Below are 26273 nucleotides of genomic sequence, written 5' to 3' on the forward strand. Positions count from 1 at the left end.
TCTATCTTCTTGGTTACCCCTTCAAAAAACTCAATCAAATTCGTGAGACATGATTTTCCTCTCACAAAACCACGCTGACTGTTTCTAATCAGTCCCTGCCTCTCCAAATGCCTGTAGAACCTGTCCCTCAGAATACCCTCTAACAACTTACCCACTACAGATGTCAGGCTCACCGGTCTGTAGTTCCCAGGCTTTTCCCTGCCGCCCTTCTTAAACAAAGGCACAACATTTGCTACCCTCCAATTTTCAGGCACCTCACCTGTGGTTGTCGATGATTCAAATATCTCTGCTAGGGGACCCGCAATTTCCTCCCTAACCTCCCATAACGTCCTGGGATACATTTCATCAGGACCCGGAGATTTATCTACCTTGATGCGCGTTAAGACTTCCAGCACCTCCCTCTCTGTAATATTTACACTCCTCAAGACATCACTATTTATTTCCCCAAGTACTCTAACATCCATGCCTTTCTCAACCGTAAATACCGATCTGAAATATTCATTCAGGATCTCACCCATCTCTTGTGGTTCCGCCAATAGATGACCTTGTTGATCTTTAATAGGCCCGACTCTCTCCCCAGTTACTCTTTTGCCCTTTATGCATTTGTAGAAGCTTTTTGGATTCTCCTTTGCCTTATCTGCCAAAGCAATCTCATGTCCCCTTTTTGCCCTCCTAATTTCTCTATTAACTCTACTCCGGCAATCTCTATACTCTTCAAGGGATCCACTTGATCCCAGCTGTCTATGCATGTCATATGCCTCCTTCTTCTTTTTGACTAGGGCCTCAATCTCCCGAGTCATCCAAGGTTCCCTACTTCTACCAGCCTTGCCCTTCACTTTATAAGGAATATGCTTACCCTGAACCCTGGTTAACACACTTTTGAAAGCCTCCCACTTACCAGACGTCCCTTTGCCTGCCAACAGACTCTCCCAATCAACTTCTGAAAGTTCCTGTCAAATACCAAACAAAATTGGCCTTTCCCCAATTTATAATTTTAACTTTTGGGCCAGACCTATCCTTCTCCATAGCCAGCTTAAAACTAATGGCATTATGATCACTGGTCCCAAAGTGATCCCTCACTAACACTTCTGTCACCTGCCCTTCCTTATTTCCCAAGAGGAGGTCAAGTTTTGCCCCCTATCTAGTCGGGCTATCCACATAATGAATGAGAAATTCCTCCTTTATACACTCAACAAATTTCTCTCCATCCAAGCCCCTAATGCTATGGCTGTCCCAGTCAATGTTGGGAAAGTTAAAGTCCCCTACTATTACCACCCTATTTTTCTTGCAGCTGTCTGTATTCTCCTTACTTATTTGCTCCTCAATTTCCCGTTGACTATTTGGGAGTCTGTAGTACAATCCTATCAAAGTGATCTCTCCCTTCTTATTTTTAAGTTCTACCCATATCGACTCAGTGGGCGAACCCTCCGATATATCCCCTCTTACTACTGCCGTGATGTTCTCCCTAATCAAGAACGCAACTCCCCCTCCTCTCTTACCTCCCGCTCTATCTTTCCTATAGCATCTGTACCCTGGAACATTGAGCTGCCAGTCCTGCCCCTCCCTTAGCCATGTTTCAGTAATAGCTATAACATCCCAGTCCCATGTACCCATCCATGCCCTGAGTTCATCTGCCTTGCCCATCAGACTTCTTGCATTGAAATAAATGCAGTTTAATTTGGACTTCACTTAGTCTTTGCCCTGCTTTCTCAGACCATCTGTCCGGTCATGTTTCGTACACTCTCCCTTACTGCCTTTTGTTTCTGTCACCACTTTACTTCCCACTGACTTCCTGCATCGGTTCCCATCCCCCTGCCACATTAGTTTAAACCCTCCCCAACAGCATTAGCAAACAGTCCCCCTCGGACATTGGTTCCAGTCCTGCCCAGATGCAGACCGTCCAATTTGTGCTGCTCCCACCTCCCCCAGAACCGGTTCCAATGGCCCAGGAATTTGAATTCCTCCCTCTTGCACCATCTCTCAAGCCAAGTATTCATCGTAGCTATCCTGTCATTCCTACTCTGACTAGCCCGTGGCACTGGTAGCAATCCTGAGATTACTACCTTTGAGGTCCTACTTTTTTCTTTAACTCCTAACTCCCGAAATTCAGCTTGTAGGACCTCGTCCCGTTTTTTACCTATATCGTTGGTACCTATATGCACCACGACAACTGGCTGTTCACCCTCCCCCTCCAGAATGTCCTGCAGCCGCTCGGAGACATCCCTGACTCTGGCACCATCCTGGAGTCTCGGTTGCGTCCACAGAAACGCCTGTCTATTCCCCTTACAATCGAGACCCCTATCACTATAGCTCTGCCACTCTTTTTCCTGCCCCCCTGTGCAGCAGAGCCAGCCACGGTGCCATGAACCTGGCCGCTGTCACCTTCCCCTGGTGAGCCATCTCCCCCAACAGTATCCAAAACGGTATACCTGTTTTGGAGGGTAGATGACCGCAGGGGATCCCTGCACTGCCTTCCTACTCTTCCTCTGTCTGTTGTTCACCCATTCACTATCTCCCTCAGTAATTTTTATTTGTGGTGTGACCAACTCACTGAACGTGCTATCCACGACTTCCTCAGCATCGTGGATGCCCCAAAGTGAGTCCATCCGCTGCTCCAGAGCCGTCAAACGGTCAAACAGTAGCTGCAGCTGGACACACTTCCCGCAGGTGAAGGAACCAGGGACACAGGAAGGATCCGTGAATTCCCACATCCCACAAGAGGAACATGACACGGCTCTGGGATCTCCTGCCATGACTTAACCCTTAATTTAGCTTAACAACAACGACAATGTCAAAAAAAAGGAAAGAAAAAGAGCTTACCAGTCTCCAGCCAATCATTTACCTGTTGGCTGTGACTTCGATCCTCCTCCTAGTCAACTTGCTTGCCCTCCTCACAGTGCCTCTTTTTTTTGGTTAGAGGAGGAGGGAGGGAAACACAAGTGTTGTGTTTCGGGTTTAACTGCTCCTCGATACCAGTTCTTCTGCTGCCCACTGTTCATTGGAGGTGACTGAGCCCATTTCTCCCAGAATGCCCCTCTGTCTCATTTGCTGGATGCTTTTCCTCCTGGTCGTCACTGAAGGGCTTCTTCTGCTGCCCACTGCTCAGTGGAGGTGACTGAGCTGACTTCTCCCAGAATGCCCCTCTGTCTCCTCTGCTTCTGCGTTTGGGGGAGTGACAACACCCAGGGTTCCCGGTGGCTGCTGGAAAGTGCGGGTCTCTGATTGGCCTCTAAGTGTGGGATGAGAATGGATTCATAAATCTCTGATTGGCCCCTCAGTGCGGGAGGAGGTTTAATCCACTCTACTCTTTATGAGGAGTGGGGATCTGGGGTTCAAAGGGATTGGATTCTTCTTACCCGGTTTATGTGGGAAAGAAACCACCCGAATGGCACGAAAACCGGGGTGTGGGGGGAGGTGTTGATATCCCGAGTCTGAGCATCAGAGCGAACTCAGAGTCCCTGATATAATGTGGCGAATGAATGTGGCATGTTGGCGATTCGAGACTGTTTCAAAGTGCAAGCCTATTGGTAATAGAACAGCGCTCGGATCGTGAGTTCATATCTCAGCATAGCAATTGTGAAACTAAAAAGTGCTGATATTATTGACAGTATCGGTATTAATTATAGAGCCGATATTACGGACATGTGTTGATTACAGATCTGATATTAATGTCAGTATCTCCACTGATTATAGAGCTGATATTAATGAGAGTATCGGTATTGATTACAACGATGATATTACTGACAGTATCTGTACTCATTTTAGAACTGCTCTTAATGACAGTAAGGATGATATTGCTGACAGTGTATGTACTGATTACAGGGCTGATATTAATGACAGTATTTGTACTGATTATAGAGATGATATTGATGACAGTATCTGTACTGATTATAGAGATGATATTACTGACAGTGTCTCTACTGATTATAGAGCTGATATTACTGAGAGTATCTATATTGATTATACAGCTGATATACTGACAGGATCTGTATTGATTATAGAGCTGATTTTACTGACAGTATCTGTGTTGATTACAGAGATGATACAACTGACAGTATACAGCTTATACTTCTGAGATTACCTGTATTGATCATAGAGCTGATATTACTGACTGTACCTGTGCTCAATATAGCTCTGATATTACTGACTGTATCTGTGCTCAATATAGCGCTGTTATTACTGAGAGTATCCCTGCTCATTATCGGCCTGTTTTTACTGACAGTATCCCTGCTCATTATAGGGCTGATAATTCTGACAGTATCCCTGCTCAATATAGGGTTGTTATTACTGACTGCATCTGTGTTGATGAAAGAGCTGGTGTAATTAAAATATTAATTGAATTACATAGCATTTTACAGCTCAGGAACAGCCCATTTGTCCCAACAGGTCTTTGACTGTATTTATGCTCAACACTAGCGTTGTCCCACACTATTGCATCGCACCCTATCAACTTATCTTTCTATTTCTAGCCCCCTCGTGTATTTATCTACCTTCCCCTTAAATGCATTTGCAATTTTCGCCTCAACCATTCCACGTGGTAGCGAATTGCACATTCTCGCTATTGTATAAGATGTCTCTCCTGAATTATATCGTGGTGTCATTAGTAACTATCTAATATTCATGGCCTCTAGTTTTGGACCGCCCTCAATTGGTAGCATCCTCTCTCGGTCGGACCTATGGAACTCCTTCCGAATATTAAAGACCTCAATCAGGTCACCTCTCCGTCTTCAACTTAAAAGAGAACAGAGTCACAGCCTGTTAAATCTTTCCTGATAATGTTGGTAAATAATGCATTGAACAAGTGACGACAGGAATTAAAGGAAAGTAATGACGGACAGGAACAACCCAGTACATAATCTTCTCCCCGAGTAGCGGGTAAATTCAGGCAATCTCGGCACAATCCAGAACACGGTAGAAGGGGTACTTCAAAATGCACCAATAAAATGCCCGGAGCCGGCAGGCTGTGTTTGTGCATTGCTGCGGTAAAAGCAGATGTGTTAGAAGGACTGCACTGTCAAACACACATATCAAAAAACAACCTTCTGTGCAAGTATTGCCTTGTCCTGCCAGGTGGGTGCGGGAGAACTGCTGGGACTCGCACGGCAGAGGCGGAGACTCCGAAACGGCGCCAGAGAGTGCGATGTCCTGACCTGTCTCTCTGTTTATCGACTGCACAAGATTCTTATGATAACGTGGGTTTGGGGGGTGAGGGGAGGTGAATTGCGATCCAGAATCCTCGACACATCAGTTCAGCATCGCGGCAGCTACAAAAAGCATCAATTTCAGGAACTTAGTATTTAAAATCTACAGATACAGAATCTCTTGTACTGAACTTTTAACCGGCCACGTAATAAAATCGCAGGTTGGTTTCGGGGTTTCACTGTTTAATTCTGACTGGACACAGGGTGGAACAATGGGAGTGTTTACAAAACTATATTTAACAACGTTTACCTTCGATTCTCTTGCACCGATTCTCTGATCTTTACTCACCTGGAATTCTGCGAAGTTCAGAACCGATGGAGCTCTGCCTTAAATAAAAACAGCCAGTCAGAGCCTACTTGGTTCGGGCACAGTGCAGACACATCCTAACGAGGGGGAAAGGAAGGGAATCCAAAGCTGGAGCTCCCTGGATGACTAAAGAGAGAGATATTAAAATGAAACAGAAAACTGAGGCTTATGACGAATGTAAGGTTTATAATACAGGAGTGAACCAGGCTGAATACAGAAGGAACAGAGGAGATCAAAAAAAAAGGTGGAAATAAGAGGGGCAAAAAGAGAGATTCAACACTAAATTTCAAAGGGGAATTGGATAAAAACTTGAAGGAAAAAATTACAGGGCTTTGGGGAAAGAGAATGGAAAAGGGACTAATTTGAAAGCTCTTTCAAAGAGCCAGCACAGGCATCATGGGCCGAAAGGACTCCTGTGATGTACCTATTATGATACTACGATACAACCATGTAAAGGGATCGTGTAAACCCTCCAGTTGCTGAAGTCATTGCACAGAAACTCTAATTAAATTTCACATTCGCCAAATTCCGGAATCCAGCACATGTTTAAATATAAGAACATAGGAACAGGAGTAGACCATTCAGCCCCTCGAATCTGTTCTCCCATTTAATTAGATCATGACCGCTCTGCAACCTGAATTCTATTTACCTGCCCTTGATCGATTTCGTTTCACACCGTGAACAAAAAAAATCTGCCTCTAACAACCGTGAAAATTTCAGTTGACCCAGAATCCACAACCTTTTGGAGGAGGGAATTCCACATTTCCAGTAAACTTTGTGTGAAAAAAATTGCGTCCAGATTTCACTCCTGAACGGCCGAGTGCTAATTTTAATATTGTGTCCCCTTGTTCTGGAATCCTCCATCAGACGAAATGCATTATCTGTACCTAATGAGTGTGAGGTATTACATTTTAGTAGGAAAAATAAGGGGGCCACAAACTGCTTGGATAATAAGTGTCTAAATCGGGGAGAGGAGCAGAGGGTTCTGGGGGTAAATCCAATAGGGAATTCATCAGAAATTTTTCACCCAGAGAATGGTTGAAGCGACGAGAATAGATGCATTTACGAAACTTAGATAAACAAGCGACGGATAAAGGAATATAAGGATATGGTGGTAGGGATAGAAGAAGTAGGGGGTGGAGTCTCGTGTGTCGTATGGACATGTTGGTCCGAATGGCCTTTTACAATGCCATATGTTCTATGTAATTCTATGTAATTCTCTATTGAATCCTTTTATCATTTTAGAAATTTCAATTAACACACCCTGACTCCACGCAAACCCACCATTTACCAAAACCGTCGATTTAACAGTGTATTTAATGCTTTATCAACCTAACATTTACCCACACTGTCCATTTAATAGTGTATTTAATGTGGAAATTCACAGGATTGACCTAAACTGCCAATTTAACACTGCATTCAATGATAAATAATCCCACCATTTACCCACACTGTCCATTTAACATTGTATTTAATATGATATAAACCCACCATTTACCCACAATGTGTATTAAACAGTGGATTTAATGATATATAAACCCACCATATACCCACAATGTCCATTTAACTGTTTATTTAATGATATATAAAACCATCATTTACCCACACTGTCCATTTAACATTGTCTTTAATGATATATAAACCCACCATTTATCCACACTTCATTTAACATTGTATTTAATGATATATAAACCCACCATTTAACCACACTGTCCATTTAACAGTGTATTTAATGATACATAAGACAAACATTTACACACACTGTCCATTTAACAGTGTATTTAATGATATATAAACCCAACATTTACCCACACTCTCCATTTAACATTGTATTAAATGATATATAAACCCACCATTTAAGAAAATGTCCATTTAGCAGCGTATTTAGCAATATATAATTCCACCACTTACCACACTGCCCATTTAACAGAGGATTTAATGATATATAAACCCACCATTTACCCACACTGCCCATTTAACAGTGTATTTAATGATATATAAACCCACCATTTACCAACACTGTCGATTTAACAGTGTATTTAATGAAATATAAACCCATCATTTACCTCACTGTCCATTTAACAGTGTATTTAATGATATATAAACTCAGCATTTACCCACACTGTCCATTTGGCAGTGTATTTAATGATATATAAACCCACCATTTAACCACGCTGTTCATGTAACGATGTATTTAATGATATATAAACCCAGCATTTACCCATACTGTCCATTCCCCCAGTGATTGATCTGATTGATGCTTCGCAATAGTTTAATTCGGCGGTTTAATGGTTAATATCCTCACTTGCAGAAATCGCCTCTCCTCTGCTCACTGACGAAACACTGGCTCTTGGCCACAGGATTGAAAGCGCCAACATCAGCAAATCGATGGGACTTCAGTGAACAATGTCCCTGATGCAAATGTAACTATTTATTTCTCACCAAATATCTGTTTTTCTGAACTTCTCTTTAACAAGAAGAGAAAAAGTAAAATTTATCTCCATCTTTGTTCACAATTGACGTGGCAGCGAATTGTCAACCCGGTTCGATTTGATTCCACCAGAAAGGCCGCTCCCTGTTCTGAAACACATGAGGAATGTTTGTGTTGAAATCCATCCTGATGCCTGGCAGCAGCTTTCACAGGGGGCGGAGCTCTGAATCTCACATAACAAGGATCAGATCAAATTCTCAAGTTGTGAACTGCTAAAATAATGCAAAGAACTTGCAGTCGATTGATTACATTGAAATAACAAGGATATAATTTTTCAAATCTACACGGACATTGCGAGGCGGAAAATACTTGCGGGATCAAGGTAAGGTTCATGTCGTGTCAATTTGATTTAAATTAACTTTTTCTGCCCCTTCCTCTTTTCTAATGCCGATTTCCCGCTGTCAGATATGTTCTCCGGCGGAGGGAGCTCTCTATTCCTCGCGGATGGAACAATTCACTAATTGTTCGCTCAGACACTGACTGAAGGCCGGGTATTTTACACTGGGAATTTCAGTGCTTATCCCTTCATGGACCCCACCAATCTCCCCACAGGCACATTTTAAAGCGATTACGGGACAGAAAGCAGGAACACGAACTCTGGAGATTTGCACCATCTTAGTCCAGATGTGCCTCCTCCTCATGTTAGAATTTGATATTCAGTAAACAGGGGTGGGAAACTGGCCTTTCTCACTCTATTTGCATTTTTTAAACTATGACACTGGCTCCTTTTAATTACTGAACCGTTTGGTTCCCGGTACACTGATCAAAGACTGATCGAACTCAAAGTTCAGCTCAGTAAAGGGTTAACAGATTCGCAATGGCCGATCATCGCTCTCTGCCGGGCACCTGGAAAATCAGCCTATGGTTACACGAGGCTGGACTGAACGCCATCCAATCACAGGACAGGAGCAAAATCGGAGCCAAAACTTGTTCCTGGTCAATTATAATTGATTAGTTTAATGCGAATTAGGTGGGAGAATGGAGCAGGGACTTCTGTTTTTGCTGAAGTATGTTCGTGACGGTGTTGAACTGGCTCAACTAAATAAAGAGAGGCCGCTCCCTTTGGAGAGAAACAAACTTCCAGAATGTTTTAAAGGGAAACCGGTTCAGGCGAAACCATCTTTCACACAGATAGGTCGTTCCTGACCGTTAATCTTTGTAATTTGAGTAGTTACTTTTAATATCAACAGGTAGGAGGGCCACAGCACTGAGTGGAATTAATAAAACTGTTGGAGCAGGAACTGAAGATTTATGAAACAGTGAAAAGTTATTAGCAGGAAAATGGAAGGAGGTTTTGAAGAGTAACTTGATCTTAAAAAGTAAAACGAGAACGGGTCAACATTCCATTGAATTGACGTTTGGAAAGTCAGAATTATGAGAAATGTGATCAGGTATCTTTAAAACAGGGCCTGGGTTTCCACAGAACACAGAGAAATGTTCCTGATTACAACATATTGAGGAGAGAGGACATCAGTATGAATAAATGGTTCTGTGCGAGAGGTGGAAAAACGTCAATAAACTTGCAGGGCCCCAGCACTAATCTTTATACAAAAATTAACGACTGAAATTACCAACCTGTCGGAGGGTCAATCACTAACCTTTATAGAAAAAGTAAATACTGAAATTATCAACAGGGAGGAGAGTCCATCAATACACGTTATATAAAAAATAACAACTCAAATTACCGACAGTTAGGAGGGCGCATCATAGATCTTTTTTTCAAAAAATAACAACTCAAATTAGCAACAGGTAGGAGGGTCCATCACGAATATTTATATAAAAGGTAACTACTGAAATAATCAACAGGTAGGAGGGTTAATCACTAACCTTTACATGAAAAGTGACTACTGAAATTACCAACAGGGAGGAGTGTCCATCACTTATCTTTATATTAAAAGTAACTACTGAAATTACCACCAGGTTGGAGGTCCCATCACAAATCTGTGTAAAAAAAAGTAACAACTGAAATTACCAACAGGTAGGAGGGTCCATCACTAATCTTCATATAAAAATAACGACTGAAATTACCACCAGGTCGGAGGGTCCATCACTATTTTTTATACAAAACGTAACTCCTGAAATTACCACCAGGTAGGAGGGTCCATTACTAAATTTTATATGAAAAAGTAACTACTGAAATTACCACCAGGTAGGAGGGTCCATCACTAATCTTTATGTAAAAAGTAACTCCTGAATTGATCGACAGGGAGGAGGGTCAATCACTAATCGTTAAAGAAGAAGTCACTACTGAAATTATCAACGGGCAGGAGGGTCCATCACTAATATTAGAAAAGATTAACGACACAAATTACCACCAGGTAGGAGGGTCCATCACTAATCTTTATATAAAAAGTAACAAGTCAAATTACCAACAGGTAACCTTTTTATAAAAATTATCGAAAGAAATTACCAACAGGTAGGAGGGTCCATCACTAAATTTACATAAAAAATATCGACTGAAATTACCACCAGGTAGGAGTGTCCATCATTAAACTTTACAGAAAAAGATACTACTGAAATTACCAACATGTCGGAGGGTCCATCACTCATCTTTATATAAAAAGTAATTACTGAAATTACCAAGAGATTGGAGATTCCATCACCAACCAATTTTTAAAAACTGACTACTGAAATTACAAAAAGGCAGGAGGATGAATAACTAATATTTATACTAAAAGTAACAACAGAAATTACGAATAGGCATGAGATCCCATCACTAATCTTTATAAAAAAGTAACAACTCAAATTACCAACGGGTAGGAGGGACCATCACTAAACTTTACATACAAAAGTAACTATTGAAATTACCAGCAGGTAGGAGAGTACATCACGAATCTTTATATAAAAAACAACTACTGTAATTATCAACAGGAAGGAGGGTCCAGCACAAATCTTTATATTAAAAGTAACAAGTCAATTTTCCAACAGGTAGGAGGGTCCATCACGAATCTTTAGATAACAAAAGTAACTAGTGACATCACCAACAGGCAGAAGGGTCCATCACTAATCTTCAGATAACAACAGTAACTACTGAAATTACCAACAGGTAGGAGTGCCGATCACTAATCTTTGTATAAAAAGTAACCACTGAAATTACCAACAGGAAGGAGTTTCCATCACTAATCTTTACAGACAAAATAACTACTGAAATTACCAACAGGCAGGAGGTCCCATCACTAAACTTGTTTAAGAAAAAAACTAACCACTGAAATTACAAAAAGGCAGTAACAAGTCAATTTTCCATCAGGTAGGAGGGTCCATCACGAATCATTATGATAAAAGAAACTACAGAAATTACTAAAATGCAAGAGGGTCCATCACTAATCTATATATAAAAAGCAACTACTGAAATTCTAACAGGTAGGAAGGGCCATCATTAATCTTTATATAAAAAGTAACTACTGAAATTAACAACAGCTACTAGTGTCCATCACTAATCTTTAAAAAAACACTGAAATTATCAACAGGGATGAGTTTCCTCACTAATCTTTATATAAAATTAGCTAATTAAATTACAAACAGGCAGTAGGGTCCATCATTAATCTTCATCAAAAAGAAACTACTGAAATTACCAACAGGGATGAGTGTCCATCACTAATCTTGATTTAAAAAGTAACGACTAAAATTACGAACAGGTTGGAGCGTCCATCACTAATCTTTATTTAAAAAGTAACTACTGAAATTGCCAAGAGGCTGGAGGGTCCATCACTTATCTTTAGATAAAAGAGTAAGGACTGAAATTTCCACCAGGTAGGATTGTCCATCACTAATACTTTTATATAAAAAGTAACTACTGAAATTACCACCAGGCAGGAGGGAAAATCAATAATCTTTATAATGAAAGTAACAACTGAAATTACACCACGGAGGAGGGTGCATCACGAATCTTTACATAAAATAGTAACTACTGAAATTACCAACAGGCATGTGGTCACATCACAAACCTTTTTTAAAACTAACTACTGAAATTACAAAAAAGCACGAGTTCCCATCACGAATCTTTATAAAAGAAGTAACAACTGAAATTACCAGCAGGTAGGAGGGTCCATCACTGATCTTTATATAAAAAGTAACTACGGAAATTAGCAAAAGGCAGGAGGGTCCATCATGAATCGTTAGATAACCGAAGTAACTACTGAAATCTGCAACAGTTGGTCGGGTCCATCACGAATCATTATTAAAAAAGAAACTATAGAAATTACCAAAAGGCAGGAGGGTCCATCACTAATCTTTAAATAAAAAGCAACGACTGAAATTATAACAGGTTGTAAGTTCCATCGGTGATCTGTTTAAAGAAAGTAACTCCTGGAATTACCCACTGGTAGGCGGGTCCATCTCTAATATTTGTAAAAGAATAAACTACTGAAATGACCAACAGGGAGGAGGATCCATCACTTATCCTTATATAAAAAGTAACCACTGAAATTACAAACAGGCTGGAGGATCCATCGCTCATCTTTATATAAAAAGTGACAAGTCAAATTAACAACAGGGAGGAGTGTCCATCAGTAATCTTTAGATAAAAAGTAAGCACTGAATTTACCACCAGGGAGTATTGTCCATCACAAATCGTTATGTAAAAAGTAAATGCTGAAATTAAAAACAGGCAGTGGTGTGCATTATTAATGTTCAGATTTAAAAAATGAACTTCTGAAATTACCAACAGGCAGGATGTCACATCACTAATATTTATTAAAAAAGTAAATGCTGAAATTACCAACAGGTAGGAGGGTGCATCACTAACCTTTGCATAAAAAAGTAACCACTGAAATTAACAACAAGCAGGCGGACCCATCACTCATCATTACCTAAAAAAACGACTGAAACTACCACCAGGTAGCAGTGCACACCTCTAATCTTTATATCGAGAGTAACTGCTGAAATTACAACAGGTAGGAGGGCCCATCACTGATCTTTATATCAAAAGTAAGAACTGAAATTACCACCGGGTAGGAGGGTCCATCAGTAATCGTTATAAAAAATACACCACTGAAATTACCAACAAGCAGGACGTCCCATCACTAATCTTTACCTCAAAAATAACAACTGAAACTACCACCAGGTAGCAGTGTACATCAATAATCTTTATATAAAAATTAACAACTGAAATCAGCAACAAGTAGAAGTGTCCGTCACTAAACTTTATATAAAAAGTAACAAATGAAATTACCAACAGGTATGTGGGTCTATCATTAATCTATATATTAAAAGTAAATACTGAAATTATCAACAGGCAGCAGGGTCCATCAATAATCTTTAGATTAAAAAAAGGAACGACTGAAATTACCAGCAGGTAGGAGGGTCCATCACTAATCCTTTTATAAAAATCAACTACTGAAATTACCAACAGGCGGTAGGGTCCATCACGAATCTTTAGATAACCGAAGTAACTACTGAAATCTGCAACAGTTGGTCGGGTCCATCACGAATCATTGTTAAAAAAGAAACTACAGAAATTACCAAAAGGCAGGAGGGTCCATCACTAATCTTTAAATAAAAAGCAATGATTGAAATTATAACAGGGAGGAAGGTCCATCAGTAATCTGTTTAAACAAAGTAACTCCTGGAATCACCCACTGGTAGGCGGGTCCATCTCTAATATTAGTAAAATAATAAACTACTGAAATGACCAACAGGGAGGAGGATCCATCACTTATCTTTATTTAAAAAGTAACCACTGAAATTACCAGCAGGTAGGAGGGTCCATCACATAAAAAAGTAACTATTGAGATTAAAAACAGGCAGGAGGACTCATCACGAATATTTTCATAAAAAATAACTGCTGAATTTACCGCCAAGTACGAGTATCAATCACTAATCTTTATATAAAACGTAACAACTGAAATTAAAAATAGGCAGGAGGACCTATCACTAATCTTCATATAAAAAGTAACGACATAAGTTAATCTTGTGTTTGATTGCACGAATGCAATTAGTGTAGGTGTAAATATATTTTTTTATTGCTCATGTCCGTTTATTACACAATTGTCAGCAAATGACTTCAACTATTGATTGAAGAAATTACGGACCGAGACTAATCTCTTTTACATTTCCACAGTGTGGAAAGGAAAGGACGGTGACTGATAGTTTGATTATTTGCTCTTGCCTGTGCGTGCACACACAGAGCGAGACACACACACAATGGTGAATTATGATTGTAAAACAGCCGTCAAATCTTCAACTTATATAGTTGTGATGTTTTCTGAGATTGTGAGACACCTAAAAATAATCCAAAAATAAATGTGCAGCACCTGTTTAAAGTTATGCAATTCATAATATTAAACATGAGTGTTAATATTATTGAACAGTGGTCATTAGTCAGGAGCTGATACTATGAGGGATAAGGTAAATATATTCAAATAGAAGCACCAACCAAAACACATCTCCATGAACACACGAACAATGTCACTACCAAAGAGAGCAGAGAAATCACACCAAGCTAAATATTGTGTATGTAGATAGATATCAGTCTCATAAACATCAGAATTTAATATCAAAACTTAACAAATCAAAAATATTAAAAACAAATCTGTGAATAAAATAATACAACAGCGCCAGACTGGGTAACAACGAGTGAAGGAACATTTAATTCATCAGCCGTTCCATATTGCCCTCCAGAATATTCACTACCTCAGGAATAAGTCTGGTGCTGGCCTGCACTGTGACCAAATCTTACCAATTGGTGCTGCGAGTGCAGAATCTCGGCCGACTCTCACTGGGTTGTGAAGATCAGAGGGACTCATTGGGTTTCACTGGGCAGCTGTCTGTGCCGCACCTCATGTGGAGAGTTGATCGTAAAAGTCGGGAAATGCTCGATCCGAGGTCTAACAGCTGTTGTCCTGATGGGGGAGAAGGGACTTGATATCACATTCAACAAGACGCCGTTTTATCATTCTCATTATAATATTTCAGTCTAACCTTCCTATTAATATATTTATTACAGAGCGTCAGAATCTTGGAACGCTTCTTACCACCATGGCTGAAGGTCCAAACAGGGGAGAAGATCCAACATCATCAACAAGAAAGGGAATAGACACCGGTAGGTTCAGAACAATCTTTAAAATATCAAATGTGTCCTGATAAAGGGTCAAGATCACGAACAAGATCCTGTTGCTCACACAGGAAGAAGAAACCGAGCATATGGTGTGTAGATAGAAGAAAGTGAGTGACCATCTCGTGGGGCAGTGCAGTCACAGGTGGAGGGATCTCAGTAGTGGAACTGGCAATATACACCTGATGTTATGGACTGGAAGGTGGATAGAAACAGTGAATCAGATTGGTCTTCCTGAGTAACAATGTGAAACCAGGGATCATTGGGGGAGTGGTGAGAGGCAGGTAAGGCACAGGAATAGGAGAGCGAGAGTGGTGGGAGATTCTATGGTCAGGGGAATAGACAGACTCTTCTGCAGCCCTGAGCAGGTTCAAATTGTAAGTTGCCTCCATGGTGCCACAAGGAAGTACTTCCTGCAACAGGTGTGACAATCTCTGGGAAGGAAAGGAGAGCGGTAAATATTCATAGTCGGAGCCAATAACACGGTTAGAAATACGTTTCTACAGAGAATATTAGAATTTGAGCACGAGACCGAAAAACAAGGCCTCAAGTTGGTGATCTCCGAATTGTTTTGCACTGGGCCGCTTACTGAGGACAATATGAGGCAGGTCAATGTGCGGCTGCAGGGCTGGAGCAGGAGGGAAGGGTTCATGCTCTTGGGACACTAGGGTGAGTTCAGGACGAAAGGTAGGGACGGTTACGATCTGCACCAACCAGCCAAAACGGATTGACAGAATGGGTATAGGGAGCAGTGGGAGGGTTTCACCTGATAGGACTGGAGCGTGTGAAATATCCGGATCTGAGACTAGAGAGTGGAAATAATAAAACTGTTGGAGCAGGAACAGAAGATTGATGAAATAGTGAAAAGTTATTCGCAGGAAAAAAGGAAGGAGGTTTTTGATATAGTGACAGAAGAAGTAACTTGATATTAAAAAAAGAAAAAAAAACGAGAACTGGTCAACAGTCCAATGAATTGGAGTTCAGATTGTGTGTTATGTCTGTGAATCTACAAATCATTCCAAACACATTTGGAAAGTCAGAATCATGAGAGATGTGTTCGAGTGTCGCAAAGACAGGGCTGGAGTGGATGAACTTTTGGGGAGATACAAAATATTTCAGTCAGTTTCTAAAAATGATGGCAGATGTGCAAATGTTAGTTTCAAAGCATCAAAGTATCACAGTATCAAACTGTCTACAGTAAAATTATTCAATACAAAGGCGTCGATACAGCATCTTCAGCGAGCCATATTTCGAGACAATTTTAGGGAAGGATTTGGTTGTGAATTTAATTGCCGAGCTGGATATGCCACTGAGCTCAGAGATAATGCAACCGAGGCTTTTAAAGGAATTCAGAGAGCAGATAGGAGGGACTATGACCACAATTTTTCAAAACTCACAATTTTTGATAAAACAATTGTTGATGAAAATATCCAGGTGGACTGAAAGAGACCAAGTCATGTCTGTGTTAAAATAAGGAGACTGTGTCAATCAGATAGCAGTGGTTGTTGGTGGCCGATCATCTCAGCCCCAGGACATTGCTGCAGGAGTTCCTCGGAGCAGTGTCCTGGGCCAAGCATCTTCAGCGGCTTCATCAATAAACTTCCCTCCATCATAAGGTCAGAAATGTGGATGTTCGCTGATGATTGCACAGTGTTCAGTTCCATTCGCAACCCTTCAAATAATGAAGCAGTCCGAGCCCGCATGCAGCAAGACCTGGACAACATCCAGGCTTGGGCTGCCAAGTGGCAAGTAACATTCGCGCCAGACAAGTGCCAGGCAATGACCATCTCCAACAAGAGACCGTCTAACCACCTCCCGTTGACATTCAACGGCATTACCATCGCCGAATCCCCCACCATCAACATCCTGGGGGTCACTATTGACCAGAAACTTAACTGGACCAGCCATATAAATACTGTGGCTGCAAGAGCAGGTCAGAGGCTGGGTATTCTGCGGCGAGTGACGCACCTGCTGACTCCCCAAAGCCTTTCCACCATCTACAAGGCACAAGTCAGGAGTGTGATGGAATACTCCACACTGGCCTGGATGACTGCAGCTCCAACAACACTCAAGAAGCTCGACACCATCCAGCACAAAGCAGCCCGCTTGATTGGCACCCCATCCACCACCCTAAACATTCACTCCCTTCACAACCGGCGCACAGTGGCTGCAGTGGCTCCATTCACAGGATGAACTGCAGCAACTCGCCAAGGCTTCTTCGACAGCACCTCCCAAACCCGCGACCTCTACCACCTCGACGGACAAAAGCCGCAGGTACATGGGAACAACACCACCTGCACGTTCCCCTCCAAGTCATACACCATCCCGACTTGGAAATATATCGCCTTTCCTTCATCGTCGCTGGGTCAAAATCCGGGAACTCCCTTCCTAACAGCACTGTGGGAGAACCTTCACCACACGGACTGCAGCGGTTAAAGAAGGCGTCTCATCACCACCTTCTCAAGGGCAATTAGGGATGGGCAATAAATGCCGTCTCGCCAGCGACGTCCACGTCCCAAGAAGGAATTAAAAAAAAGATAACTCGAGACAAATTAGTCCACGTCATTTGTGGACAAACCCCTGGAATCTGAAATTTCACGTCGAATTATTTAGCATTTAAGATTCAGTGAAGGCTGCAACGGCTAACTGTAGCATTTGACATTGTATTTGACAAATTTGAGACTGCCGTGTTGAGACGAAAATATATCGGTCAATGGATTGTAACACATGCGGCATATATGGGTTTTCAGAAGGTATTTGATAACGTGGCTCACAGGAGGCGTCAGCCGTTTGGTATCAGAGGAAATGACGCCGCCCGGATGGAAGGTCGATAATGTGATAATTTTCTCCATTGTTGTTCACAGACCGAACACTGCGATCACTGAGTTCTTGACAAAGTCTGAAGGTTACCAACTGATCCAGTTGACGAAATTCTACCGGGACAGACTGGAACAGGCAGCTGAAGAAGGGGTGGACGGAGTCAGTTCGTTGTCAACATCCGAGAGGCATTTCAGTGGACAAGAACATCAGGTCAGTGGGAGGGACATGGGATGAGTTTGGATTATTTAAACATCACAAAACTAACAGACGATCAGATCTTAGAATCATAGAAGGTAACAGAAGAGAAACAGACCAAACTGGAAAGAAATGGTTCAAACTGCAATTATTGTGAATCTGAAACAATGAAAGAAAGAGGTGAAAATACCCAACGGATCGGTCAGTATCTGGACAAAGGACAGGTTAACGGTTCAGGTATAACTCTAGTGTGGACTGAAAACAAAGTGAAACAGTTTTCGTGGAACTGGGAAAAGGACAGAACAGAGGCGACAAACAGGAGTTAGTGGGCATGTCATTCTTTCACTGACCTGGAATCTATTTCAGGATATCAAGGAATTGAGAGATGACAAAAAATATCTGCGGAGTAAATGAGAGACATTTCAAGAACAAAAATGTTAAAATGATTGAATGTATAAAACCCGAACAGGGAAACTGATCAAACAAACTGTGGAGAGCGCGAAACCGAGGCCGTGCGGGGTTTTGTTCTGCCCCATTCATCACCGGGGGTTAATTCTGCCTTCAGCGGACTCACAATCCGGGCAGTGGAACTTGCGGTGGAGCGTCACTCCCCGGGAGAGCACTTTCGGAAATTGCAGGCAATCAGCCCATAATATTCTGTCAATTACTTTTAATAGTATCGAAGTAAATGGAAGTGAAAATGGAGGACGGTGTGCAATGGACGGTCGATCTGACACCACCTGCTGAAGGTGGAAATCTTGGCAACCGAGTCATCGAATCATAGAAAAGAGGTGCAGGAGTCGGCCATTCGGCCCTTCGAGCCTGCTCTGCCTTTCAATATGATCATGGCTGATCGTCTATCTCAATACCATATTCCCGTTTGTAGAAGTTTTTTCAGTCCGCTTTTATGTTCCTTGCAAGTGCACTCTCATTCTCTATTTTTCCCTCTTGATCAATCTCTTGGCCCTTTTTTGCTCCGTTCAAAACTGCTCCCAATCCTCATGCTTGCTGCATTTTCTGGCAAATTGATACGACTCCACTTTGCATCGCATCCTAGCCTTAACTTCTTTTGTTAGCCACGGTTGCGGCTCTTGTCCTTCTGTGTTTTTGTGCCAGAATGGAATGTATAACTGTTGCGATTCATGCATTCGTTCCTAAAATGTTAGCCATTGCCTATCCACCGTCATGCCTTTTAATGAAGGTCCCAAATCTATCATAGCCAACTCACTCCTCATACCTTCGATTTAGTACCCTAGTTTCGGATTGCATTCCTTCACTTTCTATCTTAATGAAGAATTCTATCATGTTACAGTTACTCTCCTTCAAAGGACCCCGCACAACAATGTTCTCAATTAACCGCTTCTCAATGCACCATACCCAATTTAGAATGGCCTGTTCCCGAATTGGCTGCTCAACATATTGGTTTGAAAAACCATCTCGTACACACTCCAGGAATTAATGCCCCGCAGTATTATTGCTAATTTGGTTTGGCCAGTATATATGTCGGTGAAAGTCAGCCATGATTAAGTTGGGATTCAGGGATATGGCGGAAAGATGTCTTCAGGTGATTGAGGGATATGGGAGGTCGTTGTGGATTGAGGATTTTTTTTTTGATGTGTGTAGTTGGGGTTGAGTGATAAGGGGAGAAGGTGTATAGGTGGGATTGAGGGATATGACGATAATGTGGGTAGGTGGGGTTGACGGATATGGTGAGGGGGTGGGTAAGTGGTAATAATGGATATAGTGAGAAGGTGGTTGGGTGTGTTTGAGTGATCTGTGGAAATGCTGCGTCGGTGAGTTTGTGGGATACGGAGATAAGCTAGTTAGGTGGGCTTTGAGGGCTATGCTGAGAAGTTGCGTAGGTGGAATTGAGGGATATAGGGAGAAGTTGGGTGAGTAGTTGGGGATTGAATGATATGGCGTGAAGGTTGGTATGTGGGACATGGGTCGAAGGTTGGAATGTGGGGTTGAGAGATTTTTTGAAAAGGTGGGTAGGTGAGTTTAGGCATATGGTGAGTCGATGGATATGTGTGGATTGAGGAATATTTGGAGAAGATGGGTAAGTATGAGTGAGGAATATGAAGAGAAGGCGGTTAGGTGGGGATTGAGGTATATGGTGCGAAGAAGTGTAGGTGGTGATTGAGGGATGTTGTGAGAATGTGGGCAGGTGGGGTTGAGTGTTATGGGGATAAGTTGTGTAGCTCTGGTTTGATGAACATGGGGCGGTGTTTAGGTGGTATTGAGAGATATGGTGGGAAGTTGTTTAGGTGTGATTGAGGAATAAGGTGATAATGTGGGTAGGTGGGGATTGAGGTATTTGGGGGTAAGAAAGGTCGGTGGGTATTGAGGGATATGGGGGATGATTGGTAGTTGGGAATTGAGGGATTTTGACTGAAGGTGCGTAGGTGTAGTTGAGTGAAATGGGGAGAAGATGGATAGGTGGGGTGGACGGATATGGTGAGGGGTTGGTTAAGTGTGATTTTGGGAAATATTAATAAAGGGGGTAGGTTATGATTGAGAGATATTGTGAGAAGGTGGTTCGGTGGGTTAGAGTGATCTTGGGAAATGGATGGTAGGAGGGAGTGAGAGATATGGGGAGAAGATGGGCAGCCGTGTGTCAGGTATATGTGGAGAAGGTGATTAGGTGGAGTTTGAGTGAAATGTGGAGAATGTGTTCAAGTGGGGATTGATGGATATTGTGTGAATGTGTGTCGGTGGGGTTGAGTGATATGGGGAGAATTTCGATAGGTGGGGTTGATGGATATGGTGAGAAGGTGGTAAGTTTTGTTGAGGGATATTGTGAGAAGGTTTGGGTGGTTGTGTTGAATGAAAAGGGTAGATAATTGGTAGGTGGGAGTCTCTCTCTCTTTCCCTGTCCCCCTCCCTATACCCCTCACTCTCTCTATCTCTGTCACCCTCCTCGCTCTCTGCTCGTGCTCTCCCTCTGCTCTCTATCTCACCCCTTCCTCTCTCCCTCTCTCTCTCTCTCGGCCTCTCTCTCTCTGTGTCTGTCGCACTCTCCTCGCTCTCTACTCGCTCTCACCCTTTACTCCATATCTCTCCCCCTTCTCCTCCCTCTCTCTCTCTTTCTCTCACTTCCCCATCTCTCAATATTTCTCTTCCGTTTTTCTGTCTCCACTGTTTCTCTCTCTTTCTGTCTTTTTCTCCATCTGTCTGTCTCTTTCTTTCTCCCTCACCCCCACTATCTCTCTGTCTGTATTATTCAGATTCTCACAGTCTGTCTGCTTGTCTCTCTGTCGCACTCCCCACCCCCTCCTCATTCTCCCTCTCGGTGTCTCTCTGCCTCTGCACTGTGTCTCCCTCTTTCGTTCTTCACTCTCTCCTCTCATTCTCTCGCTCTACTCTCCATATCTCTCCCTCTCCACCTCTAATCTCCACCTCTCTCAGTCAGTAACTCTCTCCCTTTCTATATATCTCACCTTCAATTTCAAGCTTCCCTTGTACTCGTTCTCTTTGCTACTGCCACGACACTCTGTGCCACTACACTCTGTGCCACTACATTCTGTGCCACTACACTCTCTGCCACTACACTCTCTGACCCATCCACATCTATCTGTCTCTCTCTCTGTCTTTTTCCCTGAACTCTCCAACTCTGTCCCTTTCTCTCCCTCTGACTCTCCCACTCTGAATCTTTCCGTCTGATGCTCTCTCTTTTCCAGTCACTCAACCTCCACTCTCTTTCTTTCTCCGTCTCTCTACATCTACCCTACTCTCCATCTGTCTCTACTCGCTCTCTCTCTGTCTCCCTCCATCTACACTCTCTGATCCATCCCCGTCTCTCCCTCTCTTTCTTCCTCCCTCCGCCCTCTCTGTTTGTCTGTTTCTCCCTCTGTTTGTGTCTTTCATTCTTTCGCCCCCACCATCTCTCTGTCTCTATAATTCTCTCTCTCTCTCTCCATGTGTCTCTCTCTCTGCTGATTATCTGCCTTTCTATCACTATCTCTCTGTCTCCCTCTCCATCGCTCTCTCTCTCTCCCACAATTCGTCTCTCTCTTTCTCTCTCTCCATCTCCCTCTGAGTCTCACTCTCTTTCCCTCAGCTATCTCTCCCTCTGTACTCGTCTCTCCCTCTATCCTCGTCTCTCCCTCTCTGTCTGTCTCTCTTTCGGCCTCTCCTATTTATATCTATTTATTGCTCTCTCCTCTCTGTTTCTATCTCTCTTTGTCACATGTCTGTCTCTCTCGTTCTCTCTCACGAACTATATCTCTATGTCTTCATTTTTCTCTCTCCCTCCCTCAACCTTTTTGCTTATGTCACCCTTTCTCTTGCCGCTTTCTCTGTCTCTCTTTGCTCTGACACTGCTGGTCAGCAGTGCCGCCTGCTGAAGATTGTGGTTGGTGATGACATTGACCAGGAACGTCGGAACAGGAGTCGGCATTTTGATCCCTGGAGCCTGTTGCGCCATTCAATGGCATCATGGCGGATCTCTGACCGAACTTAATTTACCCGCCTTAACCCCAATATTAACAGAGTTAAGAAAAATCTATCAACCTCAGAATTATAATTAACAATTGAGCTAACACCAACTTCCGTTTGCAGAAGAGAGTTCCAAATATCTCCCACCCTTTGCGTGTAGAAGTGTTTCATAACTTCACTCCTGAAAGTTCTGGCTCTAATTTTTGGGCTGAGACCCATAGTCATGGACTCCCCAACCAGCGGACATAGTTTCTCTCTGTCTTCCCTATTAGTTCCCCTTAACAGCTTGAAAAATTCGAACAAATCAACCCTTAATCTTCCAAATTCCAGAGAATGCAACCCTAGTTTGTGTAATCTATCATCATTATTTAACCCTTGATGTCCAGGTATCATTCCAGTAAATACAAAGTCCAAAATGAGTTTTAACAGCTCGGTAAGTTTTAATTACTGCCAATCAAGTAAAGATGAACTTATATAAACGAGGACTCTCATATCACTCCTTATTGTATTAGTTTTTTGGTTATTGAAGAAGAATGAAAATTACAATATTAATTTTTAAACGTTTTCCTTCTGTCTCATTAATTTAATTCAATTATTTCTTTGGTTTTTGATTTTAGAAAAAAATTACAATACCATACAGAATGCAAACTTTAAAGGAATGAAGTCTGCTTGATTGTTTCAGCAATGCAGCCTAATTCTGTGGGCGGGACGTCTCGTCCTTACCGAATTTGTGTTCGTGTCTTCTCCTCACACACCTTTCCAGCTACGCGGCAAATCACGCTGCTCAGAGGCTGGGTTGATAGAGCACAATTTTTGTAAAGTTCAAATTCAAGCAAATCATCGCCACAGAGCCTAGAGTCAGTATTTTTGTTAATTTAATTCGCAGTAGCTGCAGTGAGCGTTGCCTCGCCGCTCGCAGCGACTTCAGGCCCAATGTCTCCTGCCGCTCTGCCAATTTCCTAACCAGGTCAATCATTTTCCCTCAATTCCATCAGCTTCAACTTTAGCTAACAGTCCCTTCTCAGGGACTTTATCGAATGCCTTTTGGAAGTCCATAGAAACAAACTCCATAGACATTCCCCTGTCCACTACTTTAGTCACCTCTTCAAAACAAAATCCATGCTGGCTCTTTCGATCAGCTGAAAATGTTCAATGTGTTCAGTCACTATCCTTAATTAGAGACTCGAGTAATTTCTCGAAAACAGATGTTTGGCGAACTGGTCTATAATTCCCTGGTTTCCTTCCATCACCTTTCTTAAATAGTGGAGTGACATGTATAGTTTTCCAATTCAGATCAATTTTCGTACACCGTTAGGCTGTTCATTAAATCTGGCCTATTGCTCATTATTAATTCTACTGTGGCCTGCCTCCTTGTTTCTCCTCGGTCATATTGTTGCAGAAAGTTTTCCTGAACATACTCAAGAAATTCGTTACCTGTCTGACATGAGCTCGTCTGTTTATCCCAATCTATATGAAAGTTAAAATCGATCCCCATATAAACCACTCTGCCTTTGCTACATGCTTGTCTAATCTCCCCATTTATACATTCTGCCGCTTCACAGCTGCTACAGGGGTTCTATACACAACTCCAACTTTGGGCTGAAATCATTTTCTATTTCCTAATTCTACGCATAAAGTTCCCACTGACTGCCTACCTCTCGTGATATCATCTCTTATCAATGAAGAAATTTCATCCTTAATCACTCACTATGCTCCTCCACCTCTACCAGTTCTCCTATCCTTCCTATAGACCTTATAACCTGGTATATTCAGTTCCCATTCCTGACTGTTGTACAGCCATGCCTCACTAATGGCTACCATTTCGTACCCTGTAGGTTGAATTTGTGCCCGCATTTCATTCAATTTGTTGCTTATACTTCATGCGTTTGTATAAAGAACGCTTATTTGGGCCACACACCCTGCCCATATTGTAATATTGTATTTCTCACACATTCCTTATTTCTCTCTCCTGTTTTAATTACTTTTCATCAATCAGTATTGTATTTCATACACATTCCTTATTTCTCTCTCCAGATTTAATTACTTTTCATCAATCAGTATTGTATTTCACACAAATTCCTTATTTCTCTCTCCAGATTTAATTACTTTTCATCTTTCAGTTTTTCCTTTACATGTAGTGCTGAAAGCATAATTTCTGACTATCACTCTACGCTCTTCCTTTTTGTTCCAGAATTGTTATTTATATTACTTTTCCAACTGAGCTCTAGACCCAATTACAAATTTAACGCTGGAACCCTGGTGCCAGCCCGGGTCACGTGGAGCCGGTCCCAACGGTACAATTCCATCGTGTCCGAGTACAGGTGCCAGTGTCCCACGAAATGGAACCTCTCCTTCCCACACCACTCCTTCATCCATGTGTTCTCCTCCCTAATCTGCTTATCCCTACGACTATTTGCACGTGGCTCAGGTAATAATCCAGAGATTATAACCCTTGAGTGTCTGTTCTTTTTAAAATTTTGCCCTTGAAACGCTCACTTTATGGACTGTCATCACCTCTCTCATGGATGGAATGTGATCTCCTCTCTCAGTGTCTGGACTTTGATCTCTCTCAGTGTCTGGACTGTAATACCCTCTCAGCAATTGGACTGTGATCACCTCTCTCAGTGTTGGGACTCTGATCTCCTCTCTCACTGTCCGGACTGAAATCGCCTCTCTCAGTGTCTGGACTGTGATCTCCTCTCTCAGTGCTTGGATTGTGAACACATCTCTCAGATTCTGGACTGTGATCTCCTCTCTCACATTCTGCACTGTGAGCACCACTCTCAGTGTCTGGACTGTGATCACCACTCTCAGTGTCTGGACGGTGATCCCCTCTCACTGTCTGGACACTGATCTCCTCTCTCAGTGTCTGGACTGTGATCACCACTCTCAGTGTCTGGACTGTGATCTCCTCTCTCAGTGTCTGGACTGTGATCTCCTCTCTCAATGTCTGGACTGATCTCCTCTCTCAGTGTCTGGACTGTGTTTTGATCTCTCATTGAATGGACAACGATCTACTCTCTCTGTGTCTGCACGATGGTGGGCCCTGGGAATGATGCCTCCGCCCCCACCACCCCCCCCCCCGACCATGATACAATTGCCACACTCAACACTGACCTGTGAAGGAATTGCTCGAGGAACCGAACACCAGTGAGAAACAGAACCTTCCGGTGTGAACAGTAAGATTTTTGTAATAACAGGGCTCACCAACAGAAATACAGTCACGGACTTAATGCATTGCAACATGAGGCATGGGAAATACCATCCACCCTCGTTTAAACTGTTCCAAGGACAGGAATAAAATGGGTCAGATATAGAGTAAAGCTCCCTCTAAAATGTCACAACAAACACTCCCAGGGCAGGTGAAATAGGGGTTAGAAACAGAGTAAAGCTGCATCTACACTGTCCCGTCAAACACTCCGAGGCCAGTTACAACACAGGTGAGATACAGAGTAAAAGTCCCTCTGCACTCTCCCATGCTCTGTGTGTGGGTCTCAATCCCACTCCGGGTGATATCAACTAACGGACACCGGGATCGAGCCTGGGCCTTTTCCTGAGATCACTGCCTTCCCCCATTCTCGTTCATTCTCCCTTTCTTCGATGCTCTGCTCCAGTCTCTCAGTCCGATTGGTGTTAAAATACAAATTGCTGTTTTTGTCAACATTCTTCCTGGAAAAAATCCATTGAAGCAGCAACAAGTGGCTATTGTTTTGCTGCCAACAGCTCACAGGCATTTCCAAAACATCTCGTCCGGTCTCTATTTACTTATCC

The 26273-nt window shown here is 42.4% G+C and overlaps 1 long non-coding RNA gene across 6 annotated transcripts in view; it reads left to right on the forward strand.

Annotated features, from left to right (window-relative positions):
* Positions 1–23148, forward strand: part of LOC137312873 (uncharacterized) — a 38906-nt gene extending 15758 nt beyond the window's left edge. For 5 of the 6 annotated variants that reach the window (XR_010960903.1, XR_010960902.1, XR_010960907.1 and 2 more), the window contains exons 5-8: positions 7820–8321; positions 14943–15038; positions 17915–18080; positions 23120–23148. This is a non-coding gene — a long non-coding RNA (uncharacterized lncRNA). Of the gene's footprint in view, positions 1–7819; positions 8322–10927; positions 11040–14942; positions 15039–17914; positions 18081–23119 lie in introns of those variants that run through there. The other variant, XR_010960906.1, reaches the window with a different exon arrangement.
* Positions 23149–26273: the final 3125 nt, after the last annotated feature.

Source organism: Heptranchias perlo, unplaced genomic scaffold (assembly GCF_035084215.1).
Source record: "Heptranchias perlo isolate sHepPer1 unplaced genomic scaffold, sHepPer1.hap1 HAP1_SCAFFOLD_44, whole genome shotgun sequence".
Lineage (NCBI taxonomy): Eukaryota > Metazoa > Chordata > Chondrichthyes > Hexanchiformes > Hexanchidae > Heptranchias > Heptranchias perlo.